Source organism: Triticum aestivum, chromosome 2B (genome assembly GCF_018294505.1).
Source record: "Triticum aestivum cultivar Chinese Spring chromosome 2B, IWGSC CS RefSeq v2.1, whole genome shotgun sequence".
Classification (NCBI taxonomy): Eukaryota; Viridiplantae; Streptophyta; class Magnoliopsida; order Poales; family Poaceae; genus Triticum; species Triticum aestivum.
The window spans coordinates 177834481-177841368 of record NC_057798.1 but is presented as its reverse complement, the minus strand read 5'-3'; positions in this window follow the sequence as shown (position 1 = coordinate 177841368).

The window sequence follows — 6888 nt, the reverse complement described above, 5'->3', positions numbered from 1 at the left end:
GGCGGGGCGCGGAGCGGGACACATGGCGGGCTCCCATTGGCTGCGGGCGGCGGCGCAGTTTCGTCCGGCGCAGACGGACATGTCCGGCGCGGCGGAGGACGATTTTTAGGGTTTGGGGGGTTTGGACCGCGAAATCTCGGGGGAGAGGGCAATATATAGGTAGAGGGAGCTAGGAGGCTCCAAATGAGGCACGGTTTTCGGCCACGCGATCGTGATCGAACGACCGAGAGAATGGATGGGAGTTAAATGGGTTTTGGGCCACTTTGGAAGGGGTGTTGGGCTGCAAAGAGAGAGGGGCTATTACGATTACCCAGTTAACCGTTGGAGTACCGAACGACCTCCAAATGGCATGAAACTTGACAGGCGGTCTACCGGTGCTATACCAAGGCCGCTTGGCAAGACTCGGTCCATTCCGAGAACGTTTAACAACCCGCTCACAATGAGAGAAAAAAGGGGGAATGCCGGAGGACATAGGAGTGCCGGATTGCAAAACAGACAACGGGGAAAAGGCTCGGATGCATGAGACAAACACGTATGCAAAATGAAATGCACATGATGACATGATAAAATGCAACACACAAGCAAATGACATGGCAACGACAACGAATAACTGGCGGACACCTGGCGCATCGAATCCGGGGCATTACAACACTCCTCCACTAACAAGAGATCTCGTCCCGAGATCTTAGGACCGAGACGGGAGAGAAAAGGGATGAGATGAAACAAGAACTCAAGAGAAGAAGCAAAGAATCGAGAGCACTCGAGGAGAAGAGAGGAACGGTGAGAATGACGAGAATCGAAAGCTCACGGAATCAGATAGACTATGAAACCACTCCGGTTAGAATGAGATAAGAAACGAATAAGACTGAAAGGATTTAGGCAGCACTCCGGCTGAAAATGGAAGGAAAAGAACATGAACTTCACAAAATGGTATGACACTTGACGAGATGAACAATGCAAAGCCTCCGGAAGAATTGGAAGAAAGGAATGAAAAGAACTTAGAAGGAAAGGTTGAACGGATTTGAATATCTAAGAAGAATGTAGAAATGCAAAACTCTACTTCAGAAGAAAATGAAGAATTATTTGCGCTTTGGGATGCAAGAAGGAAGATACTAGAACTCCTTGAACAAGAATCTTGATGAACACTTGAAGAAAAGATTAAATCATGAAGAACCACCATGAAGAACTCCGGTAACAAAAGGATGATGAGATAGAATGAAGGATGAAAGAATAAGATGAGCCTCGATGATTTAGATGGAGGTTCCGACAAAATGGCTGAGGAAATTTGAACTCCGGAAAAGAAAAGATGAAAACACTTGGAACTAGAATCAAGAACAACTCCGAAGGAAGGGATTATTCACTTGGATGAAATAAGAATAAGATTTATTGTATGCTTATCCTTCATCAAATTAAATTGATGACAAGCAATGGATTTTTGCATACTACTTATTCATCTTGAAAAAGGGATTGAGAAGGGATAGCACAAAACTTGAGAGAGTCTTCATGAACCACCGGTATGATTGGAAAGAATGAATGGATTGAATGAAAATCAAGGAAAAAGAATCTTGAATGAACCACCGTAAGAATTCGAAAATGACTTATGAAAGAGACTGAATCACCGCGATAATTGGATAACGGTAGCTGAAATTTGAGGACGAAAAATTCTTCTAAAACGATGGCCTCCGGTGAAAAGAAACAGTAATCGACTTCTGAAATACTCCGGATAGGTGAAAAGAATATCCGACGAATGGAATACTTCGAGAGGATGATATGAAGCTAGAACCACGAAACTTCGAGAAAACAGACAAGATTTAGAGGAAAAACTCTTCTTCTATCTTCAAAAGACGACGAGAAATACCACCAAAATTACTGAGATACTCCGGTAGAATGAAAAGCAAAGAGGTTAAGCCAACAATGAAATGATTCGAAATCGATCTTGGAAAGGCAACTGACTGATGAAATTCATTCTTACGTCAGACTTGAAAAGAATTTGAGAATAACTCCGAGAAAATAGAAGAGTCAGGTAAGATCCTGGGAAAAGACCTGTGGGTTAGGGCCCACTGAAGAAAAAACACCATTGAAAAGGATTGTTGAACATGATAGATGATGCACCGGAATGATTGAAATATTTGAATGAGGTGACAACCTCGAATTTATTGGAACACAGACAAATCTCCTGAGATGTCTTGAACACTCCGGAAGGATAAACTGGCAAGAGGCGAACGAGCAAGGAAAACACTTGATCCAAATAAAAGAATGTGATCAACCTCAAAAACTTTTATTGGGTCCACTGGAAAAGAGATGAAGAATGTCCACTGAGACGAGAATTCACCGGTTGAAATAATTTACGAAAGACTGAAGAGGCTCCACACGAATGAAATTGATGGTCGAAAGAGATTCAAGCTCCGGGAAGAAGAGGGTGGGAGGGCGGGAAAACAAAAGCAACTTGGAAGGGGGAACCGACGAATAACTTGAAGAGAAAACACCGGTTGAAATCATTGAGGAAAGAAGGCAAAGACTCCGCACGAGTAGGAAGGATACTCGATTACGGACTCCGGTTCCAAGAAGAAAAAGGGGTGGGCGGGTGGAAAAAAAATAACAACTGAGGATTGAACTTGGCAAAGACGAAGAGGCTCGAGTCAACTTGACGAGAAATGCACCGGATGAAAAGAGCTGAGAACCAACGATCGGAAAACCAACTGCGTGATCCTAAAGAAAATTTGAAAGGGAAGAGGAGTAATTCAAAACACCTACGTCAAGATTCCTTACCACAGCGACGAAGGGGCTGAGGAGTAAAAAGAATTCCTACTCTCCGATATAACGAGACTCTGAAAATAGTTTTCTTCTAGACTCAACAATGGCCAAACTACACGATCAATCAAGGGGCTCCTAGGGTCGGTCGAAGCTCTGATACCAACTTGTCACGCCGAATATGCGACCCTATCCAAAAGGAACTCGAAGGTCCCACCAAGGATAGACCCGCATATTGAAACGCTTTTGCAAGGTGGATATCATTACATCAACATTACATAATAGATGGGGATACATACAAAAGGCATGCAATGCCACATGAATACAACATCACAATACATAAGAGCATCATCCGGCTACGGATGAAACACAAACAGAAACTCAAACGACATCCACCCTGCTAGCCCAGGTTGCCGACCTGGAACCTATCCCCTGATCGAAGAAGAAGCAGAAGAAGAACTCCAACACAAGCAAACATCGCTCTCGCGTCATGATCATCGCATAACCTGTACCTGCAACTATTGTTGTAGTAAACTGTGAGCCACGAGGACTCAGCAATCCCATTACCATGGGTATCAAGACTAGCAAAGCTTAAAGGAAAAGGAAGGGGTAAAGTGGTGAGGCTGCAGCAGCGACTAAGCATATATAGTGGCTAACATACACAAATAAGAGCAAGAAGAGAGCAAGCGAAACGGTCGTGAAACTAGTAATGATCAAGTAGTGATCCTGAACTCCTACTTACGTCAAACATAACCCAGAAACCGTGTTCACTTCCCGGACTCCGCCGAAAAGAGACCATCACGGCTACACACGCGGTTGATGCGTTTTAATTCGGATCTGGTGTCAAGTTATCTACAACCGGACATTAACAAATTCCCATCTGCCTATAACCGCAGGCACGACTTTCGAAAGATTATACCCTGCAGGGGTGTCCCAACTTAGCCCATGATAAGCTCTCGCGATCAACGAAGGATATACCTTCTCCCAGGAAGACCCGATCAGACTCCGAATCCCGGTTTACAAGACATTTCGACAATGGTAAAACAAGACCAGCAAAGCCGCACGATGCACCGACAAATCCCGATAGGAGCTGCACATATCTCGTTCTCAGGGTAACACCGGACGAGACTAGCTACGAGTAAAACCAACCCTCAAGTTGCCCCAAGGTGGCCCCGCAGGCAGCTCAGTTCGGACCAACACTTAGACAAGCACTGGCCCGGCGGGGCTAAAATAAAGATGACCCTTGGGTTGGCCGACCCAAGGGAAGGGTATAGGTGGTGGTGAGGCAAATGGTAAAACCAAGGTTGGGCCTTGCTGGAGGAGTTTTATTCAAAGCGAACTGTCAAGGGGATCCCGTAAATCACCCAACCACGTAAGGAATGCAAAATCCGGGAACATAACACCGGTATGACGGAAAGTAGGGCGGCAAGAGTGGAACAAAACACCAGGCAAAAGGCCGAGTCTTCCACCCTTTACCAAATATATAGATGCATTAATTAAATAAGAGATATTGTGATATCCCAACAAAATCATGTCCGCCATGGAGCAATCTTCAACTTCACCTGCAACTAGCAACGCTATAAGAGGGCCGAGCAAAGCGGTAACATAGCCAAACAACGGTTTGCATAGGAAGGGTGTCAAAGGTTAGAGGTTCATGGCAATTTAGGAGGCTTGATGAGCAAAAGATAGGTAGCACAACAAAGCGATAGAACGAAGCAACTAGCATAGCAATGATAGTATTGAGATCCAGGGTAGCGGTCATCTTGCTTGAAATCCCGCAAGGAAGAAGAACGAGTCCATGAAGAAGACGAACGGATGAAGCCGAACCAAGTGTAGAGGAACGAATCCTCACGATCGCAACGAAACAGGAACTATCGAGAAGAAGCACACAACATAGTAAACACACCACACATGAACATGACATGATGCACAAACAAGTATGATGCTAGACAAGGCTAAACGAAGCTACTCATGGCAAGAGATGATGCAGACAAGAACAACACATCAAGGCAAGTTTAAATGAGGCCGGGAACAACATATAACAATCCGGTAAGTCCTCATATGCATATTTCGAAAATGGTCCAGATCTGAACAAACATTAAGTTGAAGTTGTTAAACAGCAAGTTAAGATACACCAAGATGATCTACATGAGATTCTAGTCAAGTTACATATAAATTTCATTTAGTTCGGAGCTACGGCCTAGAAGATATGAGCAAAACAAGTTAAACATGGCAATGATGCAAAATGCACCCAAACATCAAGCAAACACCTCAAAACAAGGATGCAACATGATAATATGGAGCTACATGCAAAATCAAGCAAGTTTCATATAGAGCACACTCAAAACGGAGCAACGGTTCAACACACACACACTATACTAGTTATAGCAACAATCTGTCCAAAACAGCAACTAGGCATATTGCGAGCATCAAACCAACATGCTACAACATCTCAACATGAAAACAAAAGACATGGGCATGATGTACAGGTAAAGCATAACAAAACATGAACACTGAGCTATCTCCATAAATCACTAGAACATGCTCAAACACACATGGCAAGATTGCAAATAATAACAGTTCATACTTTTGCAGAAATAACATCAGGTTGCAATGTTTAGAGCTATCAAACAACATGTTACAGGAACTTATCATGGAAAAAAAGGCATGGCATGAATCTACTAAACCCATAGATCAAAAGTCTTTTACTGACCATAAGCCAAAAAGGATCAGAAGATATGATGGCACCCACGTAAACATAGCAAGTTATAAGGCAGATTCATACATGGCAGGAACAGAATTATGAAGGCATGTTGATGAGCTTGTACCACTCACCACAGAGCAATACATGGCATGGCAAGGCAACCAACAGTAAGAAGACATGATTATGAAGCTAAGCATGGCAAGAGCAAGTTCATAGGATGCATGGAAGACTAGCAACAATCATGGAAACAACTGAACTTAATGTTAACAGACTGACAACAACATTATGAAGCAACTTTGGAGCAAGATTACAACAAGCTACAGCAGACCATAAATGCAACCAGGGGCATGAGTGGATAGATCATGACATATAGAACAAAACACTCTTAGTGAACATCTCCAGATTATGCATAGAATGATTGGTAGAAGCAGGTTTACATAGCATCACGAAATAACAGATTCAGCCTAGCAAAACAGCAACAGCGAGTACACTACTTAACAAGCTTGATTCACTCACCACAAGTCATTGCATGACAAGATAAGCATAGCATCAGCAAGAAGAAATGTTTATGAAACAAACCAAGGCAAGAACAAGTTCATAGCATGCAAGGATCAACTACAACAACCTTGGCAAAATTGAATATGTAAACAATCTGCCAGGAAACATTTTGAAGCAAAAGTAGAGCACGAAAATGACATGCTAGACTACTCCATAATTGCAAAGAAGGTCATGAATGGATAGAGGACAACCATATGTTCAAAACATCCTTACTGAAGTATCTCAAAATATGCACGGATCTCTCTGTAGCATCAAGTTTACATGGCATCAAAATAACAGCAAAACATGGACTAAAATCAGTAACATCACGATGCCTAGTTTGCATGCTTGTGCTAGTCACCACATTGATCACAAAAATACATGGTAAGCACCTCTGTAAATAAGACATAGCATAGATCAAAACACATGTAGACATCAACCTCATAGGATGCACACATCAATCATGGCAAAAATGACAAAAGAGCAAGTTATGTTAACAGACAGCAGACAACATCATGAAGCACTCTTGCAACGATGATTCAGGCATCAAGATGGACTCAAATGAACATGATGCAATGGAATTAAATGAAGTACTCGTCGAGGCGAACAATTTGACATATTACACGCACAGAACGGAGCTACGGATGCAGAGATACAATGCGATGAACATGGCATGATAATGTCAACATATTTCGGGACTTAGAGGATTTCGGGGGTCAACCTCTAGCTCCAGATCTGGGTTGACTTGCACGTAGATCGAGGTTCGCCGGAGAGTCGCCGGACTTGGCCAGAGAGGAGGAAGGAGACCGGAGAGGGTCGGGGAGGACGGGCCCCCGCCGGATCTGGCCGGATCCGGCGCGGGACGGCGGCGGAGGAGGCCGGATGCAGGGGTGGCG